We start from the raw sequence: 24,246 nt of genomic DNA, 5'->3' as shown, positions 1-24,246 counted from the left end.
TGTTTCCGCCTGGTTTCGAACCGGGGACTTTTCGCGTGTAAGGCGAACGTGATAACCACTACACTACGGAAACCTGATACTGCAAACTCCGTGTTAGGGATATAACCCCTCAGCCAAACTAATTTCCGTATTACTGTCCAGGAGCTCATTTCACAGGGATACATTTACTGCGCTGTATTTCGGAAGGCTGCAGAGAAGGATCGGTGGCGATGGTCAGGCAGGGAATCCCAGAGCATCGCGCCCACACAAACATTTCACTGTTTTTTTTCATGTGCCTGATATCCGACCGCAGTGTAAATTATGGCGAATCGGGCATTGTTCACAGAGTGTTTTCTTGCAGCCAAATCACACATTAGAAAACGTGAAATGAGATGAAGAGATCGGAGCCATTTAAAGTGCGACCAGTGACTGCTGATCAGGAATTAAAACCTGGCACCGGCTTCAGGTCGATCAGAATGAGGCAATGAATCCGAAAGTGGGAAGAAAAAAAGCGCAATTTTCGTCCCTGGGTGGGCTCGAACCACCAACCTTTCGGTTAACAGCCGAACGCGCTAACCGATTGCGCCACAGAAACCGCCCGGTGCTTTTTCTTGCAAGATACACTAAAGCAGCGTGTCACCGAGCCAAAGTTACATGTTGCAGCCACAGAAATGCAATTGTCCACTATCAGTGTTACTTTTCCAGAAATAAAGGATGGGACATTGTTTATGGAAACGGTCTGGTCTCGCTCACAGCATCGATATCACCGCGAACCAGCTCTCCTGCAACCGGCGCGCCCACCGGTGCTTTGTCTGTTATTGAGTCGGACTGTGGGAGAACCTTCACCACACGGACTCCAGCGATTCGAGAAGGCGGCTCACCACCACCTTCTCAAGGGCAATCAGGGATGGGCATTAAATGCCGGCCTCGCCAGTGACGCCCACAACCCATGAACGAATGAAGAAAAAGTATTCTGAACCTGACGCTGATATCAGGTTTTGATGCCTGATCTGCAGTAACTGGGAGCGCTTTAAATGGACCGACCTCTTAATTTCACCCACAACATCAGAGTAACTGTTCCAGGGGGACATGCCGACTCAACTGCGTCTTGGCCGCCTGTCTGCTCAGTCCTTTATTCGCCTACAATTCCGTTTCCCAAAGCGTATCTACAGATACACAAAGCTCTTTGTCATTTCGGTTCCTTTCGATTTGTCCAGCTCCCGATTGGCAATAATTTGCAAACCTGGTTGCAACCCTCCGCCTTGCATTGTGTCCAGGGATGGGTTATGTGGAGAGACTGGAGAAGCTGGGATTGATCTCCTTCGAGCAAAAAAAAAAGGTTAAGGGGAGATTTAATAGAGGTGTTCAAAATTATGAGGGGATTTTGATAGAATGGATGGGGAGAAGCTATTTCCATTGGCAGGAGGGTCGATAACCAGAGGACACAACCTGCATTTATATAGCACCTTTAATGCAGTAAAACCTCACAAAGTGCTTCACAGGAAGAGTTTTTGAACAAAACTTGACACTAAGCCACATAAGGAGATATTGGGACAGGTGACCAAAAGCTTAGTCGAAGAGTTAGGTTTTAAGGTATGTGTTAAAGGAGAGAGAGGCGGAGAGATTTAGGGATCGAATTCCAGAGCTTAGGGCCTCGGCAGCTGAAGACACAGCCGCAAATGGTGGAGCGATTAAAATCGGGGATGCGCAAGAGGCCAGAATTGGAGGAGCACAGAGATTTTTTTTATTCGTTCATGGGATGTGGGCGTCGCTGGCGAGGCCGGCATTTATTACCCATCCCTAATTGCCCTTGAGAAGGTGGTGGTGAGCCGCCTTCTTCAAACGCTGCAGTCCGTGTGGTGAAGGTGCTCCCACAGTGCCGTTAGGAAGGGAGTTCCAGGATTTTGACCCAGCGACGATGAAGGAACGGCAATATATTTCCAAGTCTGGATGGTGTGTGACTTGGAGTGGAACGTGGAGGTGGTGTTGTTCCCATGTGCCTGCTGCTCTTGTCCTTCTAGGTGGTAGAGGTCGCGGATTTGGGAGGTGCTGTCGAAGAAGCCTTGGCGAGTTGCTGCAGCTGCAGTGCATCCTGTGAATGGTACACACTGCAGCCACATTGTGCCAGTGGTGAAGGGAGTGAATGTTTAGGGTGGTGGATGGGGTGCCAATCAAGCAGGCTGATTTGTTCTGAATGGTGTCGAGCTTCTTGACTGTTGTTGGAGCTGCACTCAACAAGGCAAGTGGAGAGTATTCCATCAAACTCCTGACTTGTGCCTTGTAGATGGTGGAAAGGCTTTGGGGAGTCAGGAGGTGAGTCACTCGCCGCAGAATACCCAGCCTCTGACCTGCTCTTGTGGACACATGATCTCGAAGAGTTGTAGGGCTGGAGGAGGTTACAGTGATAGTGAGGGAGCGAGGGTCATGGTGGGATTTGAAAGCAAGGATGAGAATTTTAAAATCGAGGCGTTCCCGGAGAGGGGGTATGACTGGAGCGTCACACCGTCCCCTCCCGTCTTTACTTCCACAAACGTACATTGGGACAGGGCTTGGGCGGATTTTTCTGTGTCTCACCCGGGGCCGCTGAATCTCCTGCAGTCCCCCCGATCACCAACTCACCCAGTTTGTAAATTTAAACCGGAACAAGTGCCTCGCAGAGGGCAAGAGATGAAGGCAAGGCTGGAACCTCTGACAATAAATCTCTTGCCCACCAGCGAGGTTTGTGTACCTGAATCGCTAACTCTTCTTTCAAAGTTTTGACATTCATTGGACGCCACGCGGCCCCTCCAGACTTGTCTCTTGCACTCACAGTGAAGCGGAGGGCCCTTTCACTCGCACCGCCAGCAATTGTGATATCATGAAAAAGATGGCGGAGAAATTCTCCATTTCAGCGAAAATGGAGCGCTGGGGTCCGCTCATGAGTGCAGCGTAAAAGTTGCAACTCGCACCCACGATCCCGAGGGGAATGCCTCCCCCGACTGAGCTAGCCAAGCCTGAGGAAACTGTTACTTCCTTGTCTGTTGTGGCAGCGAGCCGGCTGTTGGCTCCGCTCCAAGGGTTCAGTGCAAACCATGAAACAGGTTCTCCTGAATTCCATGGTGTCGAAGGCAATCGAGTAACAAGTCGAGCAATGTATTCTGCTCAATGATTGATCATTCCATTCAGATCTTCTGCTTTTCAGCTGCACTTCCCCAAAACATTGCAAATAATTTTGCTCAGTATTTGTTTTGCTTGTTTAATATTTTGTTCTCCGGTTTTGCCAGATTAACATTTCATTTCAATTATCAATGACAGGGAGCAATGAACAATGAACGAGTGACCAATGTTCCGTTTATTATTAAAAAGCAGTGATTCCGAAATTATCCAGGCTGATATGAATGGTAAGATAAATAATGATTTCGACATGATTTAAATATGCAGCCTTCACAGTCTGGAGTCAGACGCGCTACCGTTTCTCCACGGGGTCTACTGATGGCATAGATTATATATGTATAAAAACTTATTATATCCTTAAATATATATATATTTGATGCAGTGTTCCCTTGTGGTTGGGAATAGTTCATTGCACAATAATAATTCAAGTCTGTGAGACATTTAATGTTTTTTTAATCACCATTAATACGTTCTGTTGCACACTGAAAGAAATGTTAACTTGTTTGCCAAGTGACAATTAAAATGTCAATAAATCTTTGAGCTTTGCAAGTCATGAACTTTTATCCCTTCCCATTTTACATACTGTATTTTAGGAGTCTGCTTAAAAATGTTTAGTGCTTATTATACAAGGAATCCGGTGCAGCCGCTGTTAAATTTAAAAAGGTTTGTCGCCCCTTTCACGCATGAACAAACTCGACCCTGGAGGTTTATGGGGAGCAAGTCCCAACAAAATGTTTCCCTCCGAGGTCAAATCGGGGACTTTCTGCATGTAACTGGTGAACATGATAACCGCTACACTACGGAAAGGACAAACTTTTCGGTCTCAGGTCTGAAGGAAGTGTCTCGGGGAAACATGAACTGCTGAGTCTCTTTACACTGACTCTTTTCACGATTATTTCATCGATCGAAACTATACAAGTCACAGGGAAAAATGTCAAAGTCATTAAACTCCCGAATTAGCCCCAAAATCAATCAATCTCAGTTTTGCAATGTTCAATTGACCCCCGGCCTCAACAGCTTTTTGGGGGTGAGTGTTCCAGATTTCCACACCCCTTTGTGTGAAGAAATGTTTCCTGACATCACCCCTGAACAGCCGAGCTCTAATTTTAAGGTTACGCCCCCTTGTTCTGGACTTTCCCCACCAGAGAAAATAGTCTCTAGCTGCCCTGTCAAATCCTTTAATCATCTTAAACACCTCAATTAGATCACCCCTTAATATTCTATACTCAAGGGAATGCAAGTCTGGTCTATGCAACCTGTCCTCATAATTGCTTATCAAGTATAGCCACCAAAAGGGGTTTTACGATGGCTGGCTTTTGAGTGCATTGCCTTTTGCCAATGGGCATGTTGGTCCAGGGTTATGATTCTCGCTTCGGGGTTGTTTGTCCAAATATGTGAGAGATCCCGGACGAGCCCTTATTTTACTTTTGATCTTGAACGTCCAAAGACAGAAAAGTACCCAAATCACCTCACATGAGTGAAACAATTCCTATGTTTCATATTATTACCTAGCACAACTGCCCAACTTGGTTCTGATGAAAGGTCATTGACCTGAAACATTAACTCGGTTTCTCTCTCCACAGATGCTGCCTGACCTGCTGAGGGTTTCCAGAATTTTCTATGTTATCAGAGTATCACTTCCCTCATCACCTAACTACACTCCTCCACTAGATGTCGCCTTGTGGTGCAAACAGGCTCCTTCCACACAGCCACGTGTTCTGCTTTAGGCATTAATTATAACTATAACTTTTGAACTTGTTAGTTAAAACATATGGCCTTGCCCATTGACCAAAAAGCAGAATGGTGTTTATCTCTCACCAGTGCAGCCCTTTCCCGCTCCGTCAGCTTGGAATGATACGTAGCATTCATACATATCTCATACCTCTCCTGCTTCCCTGTGAAACTGGTAAGACGAATAGCACACAATGCTGCCTGACACACATGCACACCAGCTCTGAATGATTTAAAGGCCTTGTTATGATTGCCAGAGAATTGTTTATATCAAAAGGATGATTAAACTTACGAGTATTATGATATCAGCTGCAATCCAAGAGTTTCTGGACTTCAGAATCTACTCGTCTCTACATTAAACATATGCATGCATATAAAATGAAGCAACTCTGTCTTATGATTGTCGTTTCATTCTCCCAACAGAGATTTATACTTCCTTACTTAAGAGGCAAAAGCGAAAGTTAATATTACTTCAATAAAGACTAATTATTTCCTTACACTACAGATACCCCAAACTAATATAACACCTCAAACTGATAGAGCTTCTCAATTTAAAACAGTACCTCAAACTAATACAGTACCTCAAACGGATAGAGAATCTGAAACTAATATAATACCTCAAGCTAATGCATCATCTCAAACTAATACAGTACCTCAAACGAATTCAACACCTTAAACTAATACAGTACCTCAAACCGATACAGAACCTGAAACATAATTTAATACCTCAACCAAATACAGCATCTCAATCTAATACAGTATCTCAAACTAATAAAGTACCTCAGACGAATACAACATCTTAATCCAATACAGCACCTCAAACTGATGCAGAATGTGAAATTAATATTTTTTTTATTCGTTAATGGGATGTGGGTGTCGCTGGCGAGGCCGGTATTTATTGCCCATCCCCAATGCCCTTGAGAAGGTGGTCGTGAGCCGCCTTCTTGAACCGCTGCAGTCAGTGTGGCGAAGGCTCTCCCACATTGTTATTTCGGAATAGACAAAGCACCGATTCGCACGCCGGTTGCAGGAGAGCTGGTTGGCGGTGATATCGTTGCTGTGAGCGAGACCAGACCGTTTCCATGTTTCCACAAAAAATGTCCCTTCCTTTATTTCTGGAAAAGTAACACTGATAGTGGACAACTGCATTTCTGTGGCTGCAACAGGAAACTTTGGCTCGGTGACACGTTTCTTGAGTGTATCTTGCAATCAAAACCATGGGACGGTCTCTGTGGCGCAATCGGTTAGCCCATTTGGTTGTTTATTGCAAAGGTTGGTGGTTCGAGCCCACCCCAAAACCAAAATTGCGCTTTTTTCTTCCCACTTTCGGATTCATTGCCTCATTCTGATCGCCCTGAAGCCGGTGTCAGTTTTTAATTCCTGATCTGCAGTAACTGGGAGCACTTTAAATGGCTCCGATCTCACAATCTCATTTCAAGTTTTCTAATGTGTGATTTGTCTGCAAGAAAACACTCTGTGAACAATGTCATCTGAGCATGCCTGATTCGCCATAATTTACACTGCGGTCGGATATCAGGCACATGAAAAAAAAACAGTGAAATGTTTGTGTGGGCGCGATGCTCTGGGATTCCCTGCCTGACCATCGCCACCGATCCTTCTCTGCAGCCTTCCGAAATACAGCGCAGTAAATGTATCCCTGTGAAATGAGCTCCTGGACAGTAATACGGAAATTAGTTTGGCTGAGGGGTTATATCCCTAACACGGAGTTGAGCCGTCAGGTTTCCGTAGTGTAGTGGTTATCACGTTGACCACACACGCAAAAGGTCCCCGGTTCAAAACCGGGCGGAAACATTTTGAAACCTTGTCCCCATTAAAAATGATTAAATATTTAACGATTCACATTGCTGAACAATGCGAACAAAATCCATATATCCCAGCCCTGTTATTGCAGTCCGCTGGGAGCAGGCGATGAAAGCCAGCGTGATATTGGGGGTGAAGGCTGCTTCCAATACTGTCTCACACCCGGTGGGATCTGGCGGAGATTTGATAAGCCCCATCTATTCAACTAAGGTGGGATAAAAGGAACGGTGTTTGAGAAACATTCATATATATAATAACATCCAGGATCCTGTCTTCAGAGTGCGTGGCGCAAAGGTCTGACTCCAGATCAAAAGGCTGCGTGTTCACATCACATCGGGGTCACAGTTTCTTTCACCGCTCACATATTGGACTGGATAATTCCCGAATGAAGGTTTTAATTGCTTTTTCACACACGAAAAAACAGATGTTTGGTCTAAACCCTGACTCAGTACCGACCCAGTGGCAGGGAGGGGAGCGCCTGATACCCTCATTTATTTCATGCAACAAACTGACACGAACACTGGTATTGATTCAAAATCGACAGAGACGACAGCAACTACTTGCATATATATATATATATATGTATATATATATATATATATGTGTGTGTATAGCGCCTTTAACGTGGTCAGAAGATTTAAGCTCGGTGAACTTGCTTCAGATTTCTGCAATGTACTTGTCCATCCTTCAGAGGTCACGGGAAATATATTTTTTGCCTTTCGAAAAAAGACGCGATGAGCAGAGACATGTTTTGTTTTCAACACGGCTGGTGAAATGGCCGGACTATCATAAATTAGGAGTCGCCTTTGAAACATTTAAAGGCGTCTATCTAAAAATCACTTCGTGCAAATTTAAAATCACGGTTACTATTTATTTAGGTCTGAATGAAATAACAATAAACATATCAGTCTGCGCCCGCGGTGAGACGGTGTCGAACTTGTTTGCTGTGAAGTTCACCGCTGGGCTAAAGCTGACACCATTTATAAAATGTGAACCCACTCAATGTAAAGGATAAGCTCAAAACCAACAGATCCCGTCATCGTCAAACATCTCCTTTCTTGTTCAATGGAGGGAGCAGAGGCGTGTCCATCATCAGACACCAGCAACTTTTACAAATGGAACAGATAAAGGCACAATTGCGATTTCCAAATCTTTTCAATGCAAAGTTATTTCACTTTACTTAAAGTGCCGTGAGGCTGAAAACGGGTCCCAGATGATTTGTGTTCACTCGTGACTTGTTTTCCAGTGTTTGTCCGTCAGGTTTGCAATTCAATTTGTATTGGATATTGAAGATATTTCCGGATGATTGCACAACATACCATGTGTAAAGCAACCATCTTGATAACTTCAATCATCACACACTCTACATCGACGCTGCAGAGGCCCCAGCACCCCTTTCAATATTGTTTTTCTTAACTCACAGTTTTCAAAAGGGAATTGGACAAACGCTTGGATGGAAACATTTTCAGGGCTATGGGGAAACAGCAGGCGAGTGGGACGAACTGGACACATTTTTCAGAGAGCTGGCACAGGCACGATGGGCCAAATGGCATCCGAATGGCGCTGTCTTGTTCTATGATTCTATTAATCGATCAATTTCCGCCTTTCACTGAGCCTCTCTAAATGGAGCGCAGTAATCGTGTCCCTGTGAAATGAGCTCCTGAACAGTAATACGGAAATTAGCGTGGCTGAGCGGTTTGAAACTCTGGTTCGGCTCCAAACAGGAAATTTCCTCTCTAAGTTTGATTACTTTATCAATTTTCTCCCCCCTTTCGATCTTAAATGTCTTTACATATTTTTTGATGTCTTCTTCCACTGTCATGCCCACAATACGGGTCTCCCCGGTAAATACTGAAGCAAAGTGATTATTTAATATTTCTTCCATTTCTCTGTCATTGCCTGTGAGTTTGTCGTGTGTATCCCTCAGTGGCCCTATTCCTATCCTAAATTTTCTTTGGCTGTTGAAGTGTCTAGAATACTTTGCTTTCTTTGATATTCCTTTTTGCCTTTCTAATAGTTCTTTAGACTTCTTTCCCAGTCTTTTCACATTCCCCTCTCTCCTTTATTGTCCAGCGTGGGCCTTTTTCTTCAGTTTCAATCTTGCCCTTATTTCTTTATTCATTCCTGGTGTTTCATTTCTGGCTAGTTTGTTGTTGCTTTTTCGTGGGATATATTTCTCCTGGACTTTATTGATCACCGTTTTAAATGTTTCCCACTGCTGTTCTATTTCTTTGTCCAGGTCATTAATCTGTCAACCATTTCACCGTTTGAAACTTCTCAAGTCACATCTGCATGACAAAGCCAGTTGCATTTGTGGGAGGAGCAAATCAACTGGGCAGAAAAATCAGCTGCAGCCCAATCCACAAATAAAATACTTCCACTTTTTCGTAAAAATAAGTAATGTCAGAAGTGGGATTCGAACCCACGCCTCCAGAAGAGACTGCGACCTGAACGCAGCGCCTTCAACCGCTCGGCCATCCTGACGACGGACAGCATATTTCATTCTGCATCATTTCTGCACTGTTGGTCAGTGAAAGCAGCATAAAAGTTAAAAATGGCACTCGCCCAACGTGGGGCTCGAACCCACGACCCTGAGATTAAGAATCTCAAGCTTTAGCGACTATGCTAACCGGACCTGACTGCTGGTACCCTCCTTATCTGTTATTGCAGCAAGCAGGTAGAAATACTCCATTTCCAAATTATTGGAATCAATTCTGAGGGACAGGATGAACTGTCACTTGGGAAGGCACGGACGAATCAAGGACAGTCAGCATGGATTTGTTAAGGGGAAGTTGTGTCTGACTAACCTGATCGAATTTTTTGAGGAGGTGACAAGGAGGATCGATGAGGGTAGCGTAATTGATGTTGTCCACATGGATTTAGCAAGGCTTTTGAAAAATTCCCACATGACAGATTGGTCAAAAAAGTAAAGGCCCATGGGATCCAAGGGAATGTGGCTTATTGGATCCAAAATTGGCTCAGTGGCAGGAAGCAAAGGGTAATGATCTTCGTGTGTTTTTACGGCTGGAAGGCTGTTTCCAGTGGGGTGCCGCAGGTCTTTGTAGTTGGTCCTTTCGTTTTTGTGGTATACATTAACGATTTGGACTCAAAAGTAGGGGGCATGATTAAGAAATTTGCGGGTGACACAAAAATAGGCCGTGTTGTTGATAGCGAGGAGGAAAGCTGTAGACTGTGGGGGTTCAGGCAATTTTCTGATAACAAAGCACTCAATCTATCTCTGAACGAATTTTGAACGAAATCGTGTGTTTGACCCGGCACAGGCACGATGGGCCGAATGGTCTCCTCTTGTGGACTAACATAATGCGATGATACTAAATGTTGTCAGACGGAAAAGCAACACATTCCAAATTAGAGCAGAGAGAGGAAACTCGTCTAACAGCATAACAGCACAGTGAGATATTGTATTTGAGAAGGATGAGGAGGGTTAGTTTATCATGGTGGTAGTCACATCGGGAGATTCAGCCTGGGTGCGGCCCCATCGTGCGCGGTGAGACGGAGTTGGGGGTTGGGGAAGTGTCAGAGCTGGGGCTCACCAGTGGAAGCAGCATAAAAGTTTCAAACGGTACTCGCCCAACGTGGTGCTCAAACCCACTACCCTGAGAGATTTTAAAGAAATGGGGGAACAGCCACTGTTTGTCTATCTTGCTGTGCTTGAAACAACACATTCCAAGTACGAGCAGAGAGAGGACACCATTCAGTTGCTCAATGTGTTGAACAAATTGCTATCAGTTTCCGTAGTGTAGCGGTTATCACGTTTGCTTTATACGCATAAGGTCCCTGGTTCGATCCCGGGCGGAAACATTATTTTGGAACTTGGTCTCCATGAACATCCAAATCGAATTTCTTCTCGTGCCAAAAAGGGAGACAGTGGCCGCTCCCTTCTTCTTTCGAAGCTGCATTTTTCACTTCATTAAACAGATAAATTTGAGTGAGAGAAAACTGATTCTCAATGACGCTCATTTCAAGTTTTATTCCCTTCAAATCTGGAAGGCTTTGAACAGAGTGGCTTTTGAAAGGAGTTCGTTGGGTGGGATCGACCAACTTTTTCCGCAGGTGGGAGACGAGGGAACCGAATCAATCACAAACCAAGTTCTCCTGAATTATAAGTTGCAACGAGAAACCGACCAACAAAAGCCCTTTCATTGACCGTGGAGGTTCAGACAATTTTCTGATAACAAAGCGCTCAATCTATTTCTCTTGTCTGTTTCCCGATGTTTCCGGATACTGTCTGCATCTCTGTCCTATATTTATCTCATTATGTGTCCACCTGCAGGGTGGTTTTTGAACTAAAACGTGTGTTTGTCTTCCGTTTGATGCATAAAATAAATGAGGTCATCAGGTGCTTCCCTCTCTGACACTGGCGAACCAGAGGCAGACTTCAGAGCAGGGTTCTGTTCATTGTGAAGACGCAAAGAAAATATGAATTGCAGAATTATACAAACCAGCTCCAAGGGAAAAAACTGCGACCTCACCGTGATTTAAACACGCAACCTTCTAACCTGGAGTCAGACAGGCTACCGTTGTCAACGAGGCCTGAGTGCTGCAATAGGTGTTTGTTTCTATCAACATTTGTCAAGCACCGCTTTATAGCTAACAGATTGGGTTGGCTTTCAAATGCCCGCTCACTCCCACCGGATGTCAGGCAGCATCAGAAGTGTCCTTCACCTGTCAGCGGCAGCATGGCGCTCGCTTCCATCGCCTGCTGTCAGCAGACTGCAGCAAATCCAATTACATTCATCCTGCACCCAGAATTATCACATCACAGGAAACAGATGTGGGAAACTGCTCAAGATACATAACAGGAGGGAAAACTTCTGAAAAACACTTAGACTTTCGGTGTTTAGACTTCGATTAGAACTGCAAAAAAGAACGTGTGAAAATATAAACTGTGGGTGTGATGTTTATATATGTAGGAAACTGCTCAAAATACATAACAGGACGGGAAACGTCTGAAAAACACGTGGACTTTCGATGTTTGGACTTTGGCTGGAACTGCAAAAAAGAACGTGTGAAAATATAAACTACGGGTGTGATGTTTATATATAAAGTGAATGTTTGTTCACGGATTTGTCCCGTTACTGTGGTAACTATGGGTTGTTAATCCATCAACAATAACTTCCACTTGATTTTAGCCCGAGTGGTTACAAAATAGCAAGTTCAAGAGATTGACTTACAACAGAGTTGCACCACAGCTGTCTTCAACATTACATTCAACAGTATTATTATTGTAATACAACTGTCTACAGATTACATTAATGACAAGCAATCAACACAACCTGACCTGTCTGCGAATCCAGATATATCAGACCTGACCTGAGTGGTCCTATCCTAAATTTGCTTTGGCTGTTGATGTGTCGAGAATACTTTGCTTTTTTGATATTCCTTGTTGCCTTTTTGATATTCCTTGTTGCCTTTCTTATAGTTCTTTAGACTTCTTTCCCAGTCTTTTCACATTCCCCTCTCTCCTTTATTGTCCAGTGTGTGCCTTTTTCTTTAGTTTCAATTTTGCCCTTATTTATTTATTCATTCCTGGTGTGTCATTTCTGGCCAGTTTTTTCTTGCTTTTTCGTGGGATATATTTCTCCTGGACTCTATCGATCACCGTTTTAAATGTTTCCCACTGCTGTTCTATTTCTTTCTCCAGGTCATTCATATGTCAAACATTTCACCATTCAAAGCTTCTCAAGTCACATATGCATGACAAAGCCAGTTGCTTTTGTGGGAGGAGCAAATCAACTGGGCAGAAAAATCAGCTGCAGCCCAATCCACAAAGAAAATACTTCCACGTTTTCGTAAAAATAAGGAATGTCAGAAGTGGGATTCGAACCCACGCCTCTAGAAGAGACTGCGACCTGAACGCAGCGCCTTCGACCGCTCGGCCATCCTGACGACGGGCAGCATCTTTCATTCTGCATCATTTCTGCACTGTTGGTCAGTGAAAGCAGCATAAAAGTTAAAAATGGCACTCGCCCAACGTGGTGCTCAAACCCACTACCCTGAGAGTTTTTAAAGAAAAGGGGGAACAGTCACTGTCTGTATCTCTTGCTGCACTTGAAACAACACATTCCAAGTACGAGCAGAGAGAGGACACCATTCAGTTGCACAATGTGTTGAACCAATTGCTATCAGTTTCTGTAGTGGAGCGATTATCACGTTTGCTTTATACGCAAAAAGTCCCTGGTTCGATCCCGGGTGGAAGCATTATTTTGGAAATTGTTCTCCATGAACATCCAGATCGAATTTCTTCTCGTGCCAAAAAGGGAGACAATGGCCGCTCCCTTCTTCTTTCGAAGCTGCATTTTTCACTTCATTAAACAGATAAATTTGAGTGAGAGAAAACTGATTCTCAATGACCCTCATTTCAAGTTTTATTCCCTTCAAATCTGGAAGGCTTTGAACAGAGTGGCTTTTGAAAGGAGTTCGTTGGGTGGGATCGACCAACTTTTTCCGCAGGTGGGAGACGAGGGAACCGAATCAATCACAAACCAAGTTCTCCTGAATTATAAGTTGCAACGAGAAACCGACCAACAAAAGCCCTTTCATTGACCGTGGAGGTTCAGACAATTTTCTGATAACAAAGCGCTCAATCTATTTCTCTTGTCTGTTTCCCGATGTTTCCGGATACTGTCTGCATCTCTGTCCTATATTTATCTCATTATGTGTCCACCTGCAGGGTGGTTTTTGAACTAAAACGTGTGTTTGTCTTCCGTTTGATGCATAAAATAAATGAGGTCATCAGGTGCTTCCCTCTCTGACACTGGGGAACCAGAGGCAGACTTCAGAGCAGGGTTCTGTTCATTGTGAAGACGCAAAGAAAATATGAATTGCAGAATTATACAAACCAGCTCCAAGGGAAAAAACTGCGACCTCACCGTGATTTAAACACGCAACCTTCTAACCTGGAGTCAGACAGGCTACCGTTGTCAACGAGGCCTGAGTGCTGCAATAGGTGTTTGTTTCTATCAACATTTGTCAAGCACCGCTTTATAGCTAACAGATTGGGTTGGCTTTCAAATGCCCGCTCACTCCCACCGGATGTCAGGCAGCATCAGAAGTGTCCTTCACCTGTCAGCGGCAGCATGGCGCTCGCTTCCATCGCCTGCTGTCAGCAGACTGCAGCAAATCCAATTACATTCATCCTGCACCCAGAATTATCACATCACAGGAAACAGATGTGGGAAACTGCTCAAGATACATAACAGGAGGGAAAACTTCTGAAAAACACTTAGACTTTCGGTGTTTAGACTTCGATTAGAACTGCAAAAAAGAACGTGTGAAAATATAAACTGTGGGTGTGATGTTTATATATGTAGGAAACTGCTCAAAATACATAACAGGACGGGAAACGTCTGAAAAACACGTGGACTTTCGATGTTTGGACTTTGGCTGGAACTGCAAAAAAGAACGTGTGAAAATATAAACTACGGGTGTGATGTTTATATATAAAGTGAATGTTTGTTCACGGATTTGTCCCGTTACTGTGGTAACTATGGGTTGTTAATCCATCAACAATAACTTCCACTTGATTTTAGCCCGAGTGGTTACAAAATAGCAAGTTCAAGAGATTGACTTACAACAGAGTTGCACCACAGCTGTCTTCAACATTACATTCAACAGTATTATTATTGTAATACAACTGTCTACAGATTACATTAATGACAAGCAATCAACACAACCTGACCTGTCTGCGAATCCAGATATATCAGACCTGACCTGAGTGGTCCTATCCTAAATTTGCTTTGGCTGTTGATGTGTCGAGAATACTTTGCTTTTTTGATATTCCTTGTTGCCTTTTTGATATTCCTTGTTGCCTTTCTTATAGTTCTTTAGACTTCTTTCCCAGTCTTTTCACATTCCCCTCTCTCCTTTATTGTCCAGTGTGTGCCTTTTTCTTTAGTTTCAATTTTGCCCTTATTTATTTATTCATTCCTGGTGTGTCATTTCTGGCCAGTTTTTTCTTGCTTTTTCGTGGGATATATTTCTCCTGGACTCTATCGATCACCGTTTTAAATGTTTCCCACTGCTGTTCTATTTCTTTCTCCAGGTCATTCATATGTCAAACATTTCACCATTCAAAGCTTCTCAAGTCACATATGCATGACAAAGCCAGTTGCTTTTGTGGGAGGAGCAAATCAACTGGGCAGAAAAATCAGCTGCAGCCCAATCCACAAAGAAAATACTTCCACGTTTTCGTAAAAATAAGGAATGTCAGAAGTGGGATTCGAACCCACGCCTCTAGAAGAGACTGCGACCTGAACGCAGCGCCTTCGACCGCTCGGCCATCCTGACGACGGGCAGCATCTTTCATTCTGCATCATTTCTGCACTGTTGGTCAGTGAAAGCAGCATAAAAGTTAAAAATGGCACTCGCCCAACGTGGTGCTCAAACCCACTACCCTGAGAGTTTTTAAAGAAAAGGGGGAACAGTCACTGTCTGTATCTCTTGCTGCACTTGAAACAACACATTCCAAGTACGAGCAGAGAGAGGACACCATTCAGTTGCACAATGTGTTGAACCAATTGCTATCAGTTTCTGTAGTGGAGCGATTATCACGTTTGCTTTATACGCAAAAAGTCCCTGGTTCGATCCCGGGTGGAAGCATTATTTTGGAAATTGTTCTCCATGAACATCCAGATCGAATTTCTTCTCGTGCCAAAAAGGGAGACAATGGCCGCTCCCTTCTTCTTTCGAAGCTGCATTTTTCACTTCATTAAACAGATAAATTTGAGTGAGAGAAAACTGATTCTCAATGACGCTCATTTCAAGTTTTATTCCCTTCAAATCTGGAAGGCTTTGAACAGAGTGGCTTTTGAAAGGAGTTCGTTGGGTGGGATCGACCAACTTTTTCCGCAGGTGGGAGACGAGGGAACCGAATCAATCACAAACCAAGTTCTCCTGAATTATAAGTTGCAACGGGAAACCGACCAACAAAAGCCCTTTCATTGACCGTGGAGGTTCAGACAATTTTCTGATAACAAAGCGCTCAATCTATTTCTCTTGTCTGTTTCCCGATGTTTCCGGATACTGTCTGCATCTCTGTCCTATATTTATCTCATTATGTGTCCACCTGCAGGGTGGTTTTTGAACTAAAACGTGTGTTTGTCTTCCGTTTGATGCATAAAATAAATGAGGTCATCAGGTGCTTCCCTCTCTGACACTGGGAAACCAGAGGCAGACTTCAGAGCAGGGTTCTGTTCATTGTGAAGACGCAAAGAAAATATGAATTGCAGAATTATACAAACCAGCTCCAAGGGAAAAAACTGCGACCTCACCGTGATTTAAACACGCAACCTTCTAACCTGGAGTCAGACAGGCTACCGTTGTCAACGAGGCCTGAGTGCTGCAATAGGTGTTTGTTTCTATCAACATTTGTCAAGCACCGCTTTATAGCTAACAGATTGGGTTGGCTTTCAAATGCCCGCTCACTCCCACCGGATGTCAGGCAGCATCAGAAGTGTCCTTCACCTGTCAGCGGCAGCATGGCGCTCGGTTCCATCGCCTGCTGTCAGCGGACTGCAGCAAATCCAATTACATTCATCCTGCACCCAGAATTATCACATCACAGGAAACAGATGTGGGAAACTGCTCAAGATACATAACAGGAGGGAAAACTTCTGAAAAACACTTAGACTTTCGGTGTTTAGACTTCGATTAGAACTGCAAAAAAGAACGTGTGAAAATATAAACTGTGGGTGTGATGTTGATATATGTAGGAAACTGCTCAAAATACATAACAGGACGGGAAACGTCTGAAAAACACGTGGACTTTCGATGTTTGGACTTTGGCTGGAACTGCAAAAAAGAACGTGTGAAAATATAAACTACGGGTGTGATGTTTATATATAAAGTGAATGTTTGTTCACGGATTTGTCCCGTTACTGTGGTAACTATGGGTTGTTAATCCATCAACAATAACTTCCACTTGATTTTAGCCCGAGTGGTTACAAAATAGCAAGTTCAAGAGATTGACTTACAACAGAGTTGCACCACAGCTGTCTTCAACATTACATTCAACAGTATTATTATTGTAATACAACTGTCTACAGATTACATTAATGACAAGCAATCAACACAACCTGACCTGTCTGCGAATCCAGATATATCAGACCTGACCTGAGTGGTCCTATCCTAAATTTGCTTTGGCTGTTGATGTGTCGAGAATACTTTGCTTTTTTGATATTCCTTGTTGCCTTTTTGATATTCCTTGTTGCCTTTCTTATAGTTCTTTAGACTTCTTTCCCAGTCTTTTCACATTCCCCTCTCTCCTTTATTGTCCAGTGTGTGCCTTTTTCTTTAGTTTCAATTTTGCCCTTATTTATTTATTCATTCCTGGTGTGTCATTTCTGGCCAGTTTTTTCTTGCTTTTTCGTGGGATATATTTCTCCTGGACTCTATCGATCACCGTTTTAAATGTTTCCCACTGCTGTTCTATTTCTTTCTCCAGGTCATTCATATGTCAAACATTTCACCATTCAAAGCTTCTCAAGTCACATATGCATGACAAAGCCAGTTGCTTTTGTGGGAGGAGCAAATCAACTGGGCAGAAAAATCAGCTGCAGCCCAATCCACAAAGAAAATACTTCCACGTTTTCGTAAAAATAAGGAATGTCAGAAGTGGGATTCGAACCCACGCCTCTAGAAGAGACTGCGACCTGAACGCAGCGCCTTCGACCGCTCGGCCATCCTGACGACGGGCAGCATCTTTCATTCTGCATCATTTCTGCACTGTTGGTCAGTGAAAGCAGCATAAAAGTTAAAAATGGCACTCGCCCAACGTGGTGCTCAAACCCACTACCCTGAGAGTTTTTAAAGAAAAGGGGGAACAGTCACTGTCTGTATCTCTTGCTGCACTTGAAACAACACATTCCAAGTACGAGCAGAGAGAGGACACCATTCAGTTGCACAATGTGTTGAACCAATTGCTATCAGTTTCTGTAGTGGAGCGATTATCACGTTTGCTTTATACGCAAAAAGTCCCTGGTTCGATCCCGGGTGGAAGCATTATTTTGGAAATTGTTCTCCATGAACATCCAGATCGAATTTCTTCTCGTGCCAAAAAGGGAGACAATGGCCGCTCCCTTCTTCTTTCGAAGCTGCATTTTTCACTTCATTAAACAGATAAATTTGAGTGAGAGAAAACTGATTCTCAATGACCCTCATTTCAAGTTTTATTCCCTTCAAATCTGGAAGGCTTTGAACAGAGTGGCTTTTGAAAGGAGTTCGTTGGGTGGGATCGACCAACTTTTTCCGCAGGTGGGAGACGAGGGAACCGAATCAATCACAAACCAAGTTCTCCTGAATTATAAGTTGCAACGGGAAACCGACCAACAAAAGCCCTTTCATTGACCGTGGAGGTTCAGACAATTTTCTGATAACAAAGCGCTCAATCTATTTCTCTTGTCTGTTTCCCGATGTTTCCGGATACTGTCTGCATCTCTGTCCTATATTTATCTCATTATGTGTCCACCTGCAGGGTGGTTTTTGAACTAAAACGTGTGTTTGTCTTCCGTTTGATGCATAAAATAAATGAGGTCATCAGGTGCTTCCCTCTCTGACACTGGGAAACCAGAGGCAGACTTCAGAGCAGGGTTCTGTTCATTGTGAAGACGCAAAGAAAATATGAATTGCAGAATTATACAAACCAGCTCCAAGGGAAAAAACTGCGACCTCACCGTGATTTAAACACGCAACCTTCTAACCTGGAGTCAGACAGGCTACCGTTGTCAACGAGGCCTGAGTGCTGCAATAGGTGTTTGTTTCTATCAACATTTGTCAAGCACCGCTTTATAGCTAACAGATTGGGTTGGCTTTCAAATGCCCGCTCACTCCCACCGGATGTCAGGCAGCATCAGAAGTGTCCTTCACCTGTCAGCGGCAGCATGGCGCTCGGTTCCATCGCCTGCTGTCAGCGGACTGCAGCAAATCCAATTACATTCATCCTGCACCCAGAATTATCACATCACAGGAAACAGATGTGGGAAACTGCTCAAGATACATAACAGGAGGGAAAACTTCTGAAAAACACTTAGACTTTCGGTGTTTAGACTTCGATTAGAACTGCAAAAAAGAACGTGTGAAAATATAAACTGTGGGTGTGATGTTGATATATGTAGGAAACTGCTCAAAATACATAACAGGACGGGAAACGTCTGAAAAACACGTGGACTTTCGATGTTTGGACTTTGGCTGGAACTGCAAAAAAGAACGTGTGAAAATATAAACTATGGGTGTGATGTTTATATATAAAGTGAATGTTTGTTCACGGATTTGTCCCGTTACTGTGGTAACTATGGGTTGTTAATCCATCAACAATAACTTCCACTTGATTCTAGCCCGAGTGGTTACAAAATAGCAAGTTTAAGAGATTGACTTACAACAGAGTTGCACCACAGCTGTCTTCAACATTACATTCAACAGTATTATTATTGTAATACAACTGTCTACAGATTACATTAATGACAAGCAATCAACACAACCTGACCTGTCTGCGAATCCAGATATATCAGACCTGACCTTTGGGGACAGCCTGTGGCAATGGACTTCTGACTGTCCCCTATTGAGAGTTCTAACATTTGAGAAGGGAGCATGCCCTATCTTTATACGATTCGGCTGCATTGTTCTGTACGTAAGCACCACTGATCTTAACTCATGGTCGTAAACCATCCCACTTTGCTGACTCTCAGACACCACCAAAGATTATTTAATGTCTTTGTGTTTATTTAGCCTTTCTCTGTCATCAGGTTTTAGATGCTGATACTAGGTTAGCACAACCTGGAGTTCAGGTGTCCAGGACACCCAAGTTTCTCTGGACATCAACATTTAATAGTTTCTCACCATTTCAAAAATGTTCTGTTTTTCTGTTCTTCCTACCAAAGTGAATAACCTCACATTTCCCCACATTATACTCCATCTGCCACCGTCTTGCCCACACACTGAACCTGTCTATATCCCTTTGCAGACTCTTTGTGTCCGCCTCACAGCTTACTTTCCCATCTAGCTTTGTATCATCAGCAAACTTGGATATATCACACTCGATCCCTTCATCAAGTCATTAAAAGTCTTCCATAGGCTTATAAATAGTAAACGGGTCGTAAGCGGAGGGATAAGCCCGATGAGGGACCAAAAGGGAGATCTTCGCGTGAAGGCATATGGCATGGCTGAGGTACTAAATGAGTATTTTGCACCTGTCTTTACAGAGGAAGAAAGTGCGGCCTAAATCACTGTAAAAGGGGAGGTAGTTGGGATTCTGGATGGGGTGAAAATTGATCAAGAGGAGATACTAGAAAGGCTGGCTGTACTTAAAGTCACCTGGTCCGAATGGGATGCATCCTCGGTTGCTGAGGGAAGTAAGGGTTTAAATTGCAGAGGTCCTGGCCATAATCTTTCAATCCTCCTTTGACACAAGTTTTGGTGCCAGAGAACTGGAGAATTGCAGATGTTCCACCCTTGTTCAAAAAAGAGTGTAAGGATAAACGCAGCAACTACAGGCCAGTCAGTTTAACCACGTTGGTGGGAAGCTTTTAGAAATGATAATCTGGGACAAAATTAATAGTCATTTGGACAAGTGTGGATTGATAATAGAAAGCCACTGTGGATTTGTTAAAGGCAAATCATGATTTAGTTTTGTGATGAGTTAACAGAGAGGTTTGATGAGGGCAATGTGGTTGATGTTGTGTATATGGCCTTTCAAAAGGCGTTTGATAAAGTGCCACAAAATAGGCTTGTCAAAAGGGGCGATAGTGGCTGCTTCTTTATTCTTTAAAAGCGCTTTCTTTTATTTCACTCAACAGATAACTTTGAGTGAGCGAAAACTGATCCACAGTGACGCTTATTTCAAGTTTATACCCTTTTAATCTGAAAGGATATATTGTCCTTGGAAGGAGTGCAGCACAGATTCACCAGATTGTTACCAGGGTTAAGGAGTTAAATTATGAGAAGATGTTATATAAACTCGGCTTAACGTCACACAAGTCACACTGCAAAAAGTTTTCATTTTTGATACATACATTAATATCCTGCACTTGGATATACAGGGTATAATTTCAAAGTTTGCAGGTGACACGAAACTCGGGAATGTAGCAAACAATGTGGTGGATAGTATCAGATTTCAGGAGGACATCGACTGCCTGGTGAAATGGACTTTATTAATAGAGGCATGGATACAAAAGAAACAAAGTTATGCTGAACGTTTATCAAACTTTGGTTGGGCTGCAGCTGGAGTATTGTGTTCACTTCTGGGCACCGCACTTTAGGAAAAATGTCAAGGCCTTGGAGAGGGTGCAGAGGAGATTTACTAGAATGGCAACAGGGATGAGGGACTTCAGTTATGTGGCGAGAATGGAGAAGCTGGGATGATCCCCTTAGAGCAGAGATGGTTAAGGGGAGATTTGATAGAGGTATTCAAAATTATGAAAAGTTTTGAGAGAGCAAACAAGGAGAAACTGTTTCAAGTCTCTGAGATGATTCTTTTAATTACCATTAATAAACCCACAACTTTCTGTTTCGCACTGAACGAAATGCTAACAAGTTTGCCGAGTGACTGTCGAAACGAGGCTCACTTTTCTGACTTTCATCCCTTCTCATTTTACGCACTTTATTTTAGGAGTCTGCTTAAAAGTGTTCAGTGGTGATGAGACCAGGAATCTGGTGCAGCCGTTGTTGAATGTGAAAGGATTGCAGCCCAATTCACACGAGAGAAAGCTCGCGCCTGGAAGTTTGTGAGGAGCAAGTTCCAGCAAATTGTTTCTGACCCGGGATTAAACCGGGAGTTTTTCGTGTGTGACGCCATTACACCACGAAAAATTTATTTAGTCTAGCCCAGGTCAGATGGAAGTGTAAAGGGAGAAAGTGAACTGCTGACTCCAACTTCTGGGGGATATCACAAAGAGCTTCATAGAGGGGTAATCAAAAACATAGAATCATAGAAACACAGGCGGCCATTCGGCCCATCGTGCCTGTGCCAGTTCTTTGAACTAAATGGTGCAATTTTAAAGGGGCTGCAGGAATAGAGAGACCTGGGGGTATACGTACATAAAACTTTGAAGGTGGCAGGACAACTTGAATAGATTATAAAAAAAAAGTATTCGGAATCGTTGACTTTATTCATGGAAGCCTAGAGTACAAAAGCAAGGAACTTATGCTAAACCTTTATAAATCACTTGTTAGGCCCAGCTGGCCACCACACAATTCTGCCCACCACACTTTAGGAAGGATGTCAAGGCCTTGGAGAGGGTGCAGAGGTGATTTACTGGAATGGTGCCAGGGATGAGGGAATTCAGTGAGGTGGAGAGACGGGAGAATCTGGGGTTGTTCTCCTTCGAGCAAAGAAGGCTAATGGGAGATTTAACAGAGGTGTTCAAAATCATGAAAGGTTTTGAAAGAATAAAAAAGGAGAAACTATTTCCAGTGCCGGAAAGGAGGTGACCAGAGGACACAGATTTAAGGTAATTGGCAACAGGGGTGAGATGAGGAGAATTGTTTAACGCAGCGAGTTGCCATGATCTGGAATGCACTGCCTGAAAGGGTGGTGGAAACAGATTCAATAATAATATTCAAAGGGGAACAGGATAAATACTTGAAGGGGAAAATTTTGCAGGGCTATGGAGAAAGGGAAGGGGAGTGGGTCTAATTGGATAGCTCTTTCAAAGAGTTGGCACAGGCACGATGTGCCGAATGGCCTCCTTCTGTGATGTTTCCATGCTGTGATTCTATGTTATGGAGGATTTTCTGATGTCGTGGATATTCGGGGCAGAGGACCAAGTGGGGATTGAGCTCGACGGCAAGTGTATACAGTTCGTTCAAAGGACTGAAGCCGATGGTTTCATTCTTCCCGTCGTTTAGCAGCAGGAAATTACTCGGCCATGCAGGCGACTTTTGTCTTCATTCATGGGATGTGGGTGTCAATGGCAAGGTCAGCATTTATTGCACATCTCTAATTGATCTTGAGAAGGTGCTGGTGAGCCACCTTCGTGAACTGTACCTTTCATTGACCGTGTCATTGACATTTTGTGGATAGAGAGAAACTATTTCCGCTGTTTGGGGATTCTTGGACGAGGGGGCACAGTCCAAAAATTAGAGCCAGATCTTTCAGGAGTGAGATTAGAAAACACTTGTACACACAAAGGATGGAAGAAGTTTGGGACTCTCTTCCCCGAACTGCAATTGATATTTGCTTAATTTCTAATTTTAAATCTGAGATCGATAGCTTTTTGCCAACCGAAGGTATGAAGGGATATGGGCTGTTCTATCGTTCTCTCTATAATTGTTGCCTTGTGTTTAAAGCATATTTTCGTTTCAAGCTCGGTTTAGAGTTGAGCCGCTTGGCGTCAAAACTTGCAGTGGATCGAGACCGGATTGCTTATTGCAGGAAAAGCAAATCAACTGGGCCGAAAAATCAACCGCAGCTCAAGCAACAAATAAAATAGGAGTCAAAATAACTGATGTGAGAAGTGGGATTCGAACCCACGCCTCCGAAAGAGACTGCGACCTGAACGCAGCGCCTTAGACCGCTCTGCCATCCTGACTGATAAATTATTTCTTCACTCGCCACCCTTTGCACATTGAGACCCCCCAGAGAAAGTTTCACTCACTCCAGTCCTTGGTAAGATAAATGCTGCTGGAAAGGCTCGGTGAGCGGGATGCCACCTCCCCGGGTTTTCCTGAGCCTATTGTACTTTATTCCTATTTAATCACGGGAATATCCGCAATCGGGAGCTAAAAAGAATTAAAAGCTGAATCACAGAGAAAGCGAAATCCATATTACACCTGATAAACCAACTAACAGAGCTCCCTGGTGGTCTAGTGGTTAGGATTCGGCGCTCTCACCGCCGCGGCCCGGGTTCGATTCCCGGTCAGGGAAGTAACTTTTGAACACTTGTCGCATGAACGAACTCAAAGTCTGTGGGAAGAAAAAAAACAACCATTGTTTTCATCACCATTAATTAACCGATAACGATATTTTCCAGAATGAAAGGCTACTGAGGGAAGTTGGAAAACTTTAATAATTTCTTTTGTGCGATGAACTTTTTATCCCTTCTCATTTTACACACTGTATTTTTAAGGGCTCGGTTTATAATGTTCAGTGCTCGTGAGACCACGAATTTGTGTTAAATTTAACAGGACCGGCTATTTCACAGAGAAAAAATAAATTTGCCCCAACATAATGCGGCTGTCCGAGATTGAACCGTGGACTTTTCACGTGTAAAGCGAACCTGACAACCGCTACACTACAGAAACTTCGGTTTTGGTTATCAGCCAGAAGTTCGAATGACTGCATTGATTCTCTTTCACAACTATTCAATTGATCGAAGTTGCACAAGTCACAAAAGAATAATTTAAAAGGCTAACGGAATGTTCGGCTTTATCTCAGGGGGCGGGAATATAAAGAAGTGGAAGTTATGTTCCAGTTATGTTCATTTCAAAGTTATTAAACTCCCAAATGTGACCTGCCTTGTTTGGACAGGGTTGACCCTGACGTCACAGCCTCAACAAACCATATTCTCAACATTTCCATTGGGAATAGGAGGAGGCCATTCAGCCCCT

General features: G+C 43.5%; 10 non-coding genes across 10 annotated transcripts; 3 read left to right on the top strand and 7 right to left on the bottom strand.

The window, feature by feature from the left end:
* On the bottom strand, positions 1–73 carry trnav-uac (transfer RNA valine (anticodon UAC)). The gene has a single exon. It is a non-coding gene; the product is annotated as a tRNA-Val (tRNA).
* Positions 74–500: 427 nt separating this feature from the next.
* On the bottom strand, positions 501–574 carry trnan-guu (transfer RNA asparagine (anticodon GUU)). The gene has a single exon. It is a non-coding gene; the product is annotated as a tRNA-Asn (tRNA).
* Positions 575–6,602: 6,028 nt separating this feature from the next.
* trnav-cac (transfer RNA valine (anticodon CAC)) lies at positions 6,603–6,675 on the top strand. Its single transcript has one exon. It is a non-coding gene; the product is annotated as a tRNA-Val (tRNA).
* A 2,410-nt stretch (positions 6,676–9,085) lies between these two features.
* On the bottom strand, positions 9,086–9,168 carry trnal-cag (transfer RNA leucine (anticodon CAG)). Its single transcript has one exon. It is a non-coding gene; the product is annotated as a tRNA-Leu (tRNA).
* A 1,265-nt stretch (positions 9,169–10,433) lies between these two features.
* On the top strand, positions 10,434–10,506 carry trnai-uau (transfer RNA isoleucine (anticodon UAU)). The gene has a single exon. It is a non-coding gene; the product is annotated as a tRNA-Ile (tRNA).
* A 2,005-nt stretch (positions 10,507–12,511) lies between these two features.
* trnal-cag (transfer RNA leucine (anticodon CAG)) lies at positions 12,512–12,594 on the bottom strand. Its single transcript has one exon. It is a non-coding gene; the product is annotated as a tRNA-Leu (tRNA).
* Positions 12,595–14,911: 2,317 nt separating this feature from the next.
* On the bottom strand, positions 14,912–14,994 carry trnal-cag (transfer RNA leucine (anticodon CAG)). The gene has a single exon. It is a non-coding gene; the product is annotated as a tRNA-Leu (tRNA).
* Positions 14,995–17,311: 2,317 nt separating this feature from the next.
* trnal-cag (transfer RNA leucine (anticodon CAG)) lies at positions 17,312–17,394 on the bottom strand. The gene has a single exon. It is a non-coding gene; the product is annotated as a tRNA-Leu (tRNA).
* Positions 17,395–23,145: 5,751 nt separating this feature from the next.
* trnal-cag (transfer RNA leucine (anticodon CAG)) lies at positions 23,146–23,228 on the bottom strand. The gene has a single exon. It is a non-coding gene; the product is annotated as a tRNA-Leu (tRNA).
* A 263-nt stretch (positions 23,229–23,491) lies between these two features.
* On the top strand, positions 23,492–23,563 carry trnae-cuc (transfer RNA glutamic acid (anticodon CUC)). Its single transcript has one exon. It is a non-coding gene; the product is annotated as a tRNA-Glu (tRNA).
* The last annotated feature ends 683 nt before the right edge of the window (positions 23,564–24,246 follow it).

The sequence above is a fragment of the Heptranchias perlo genome, unplaced genomic scaffold (genome assembly GCF_035084215.1).
Source record: "Heptranchias perlo isolate sHepPer1 unplaced genomic scaffold, sHepPer1.hap1 HAP1_SCAFFOLD_59, whole genome shotgun sequence".
In the NCBI taxonomy this organism is placed as follows: Eukaryota; Metazoa; Chordata; class Chondrichthyes; order Hexanchiformes; family Hexanchidae; genus Heptranchias; species Heptranchias perlo.
The sequence above is the reverse complement of the archived record's forward strand: the minus strand, read 5'-3'. Positions and strand labels throughout refer to the sequence as shown.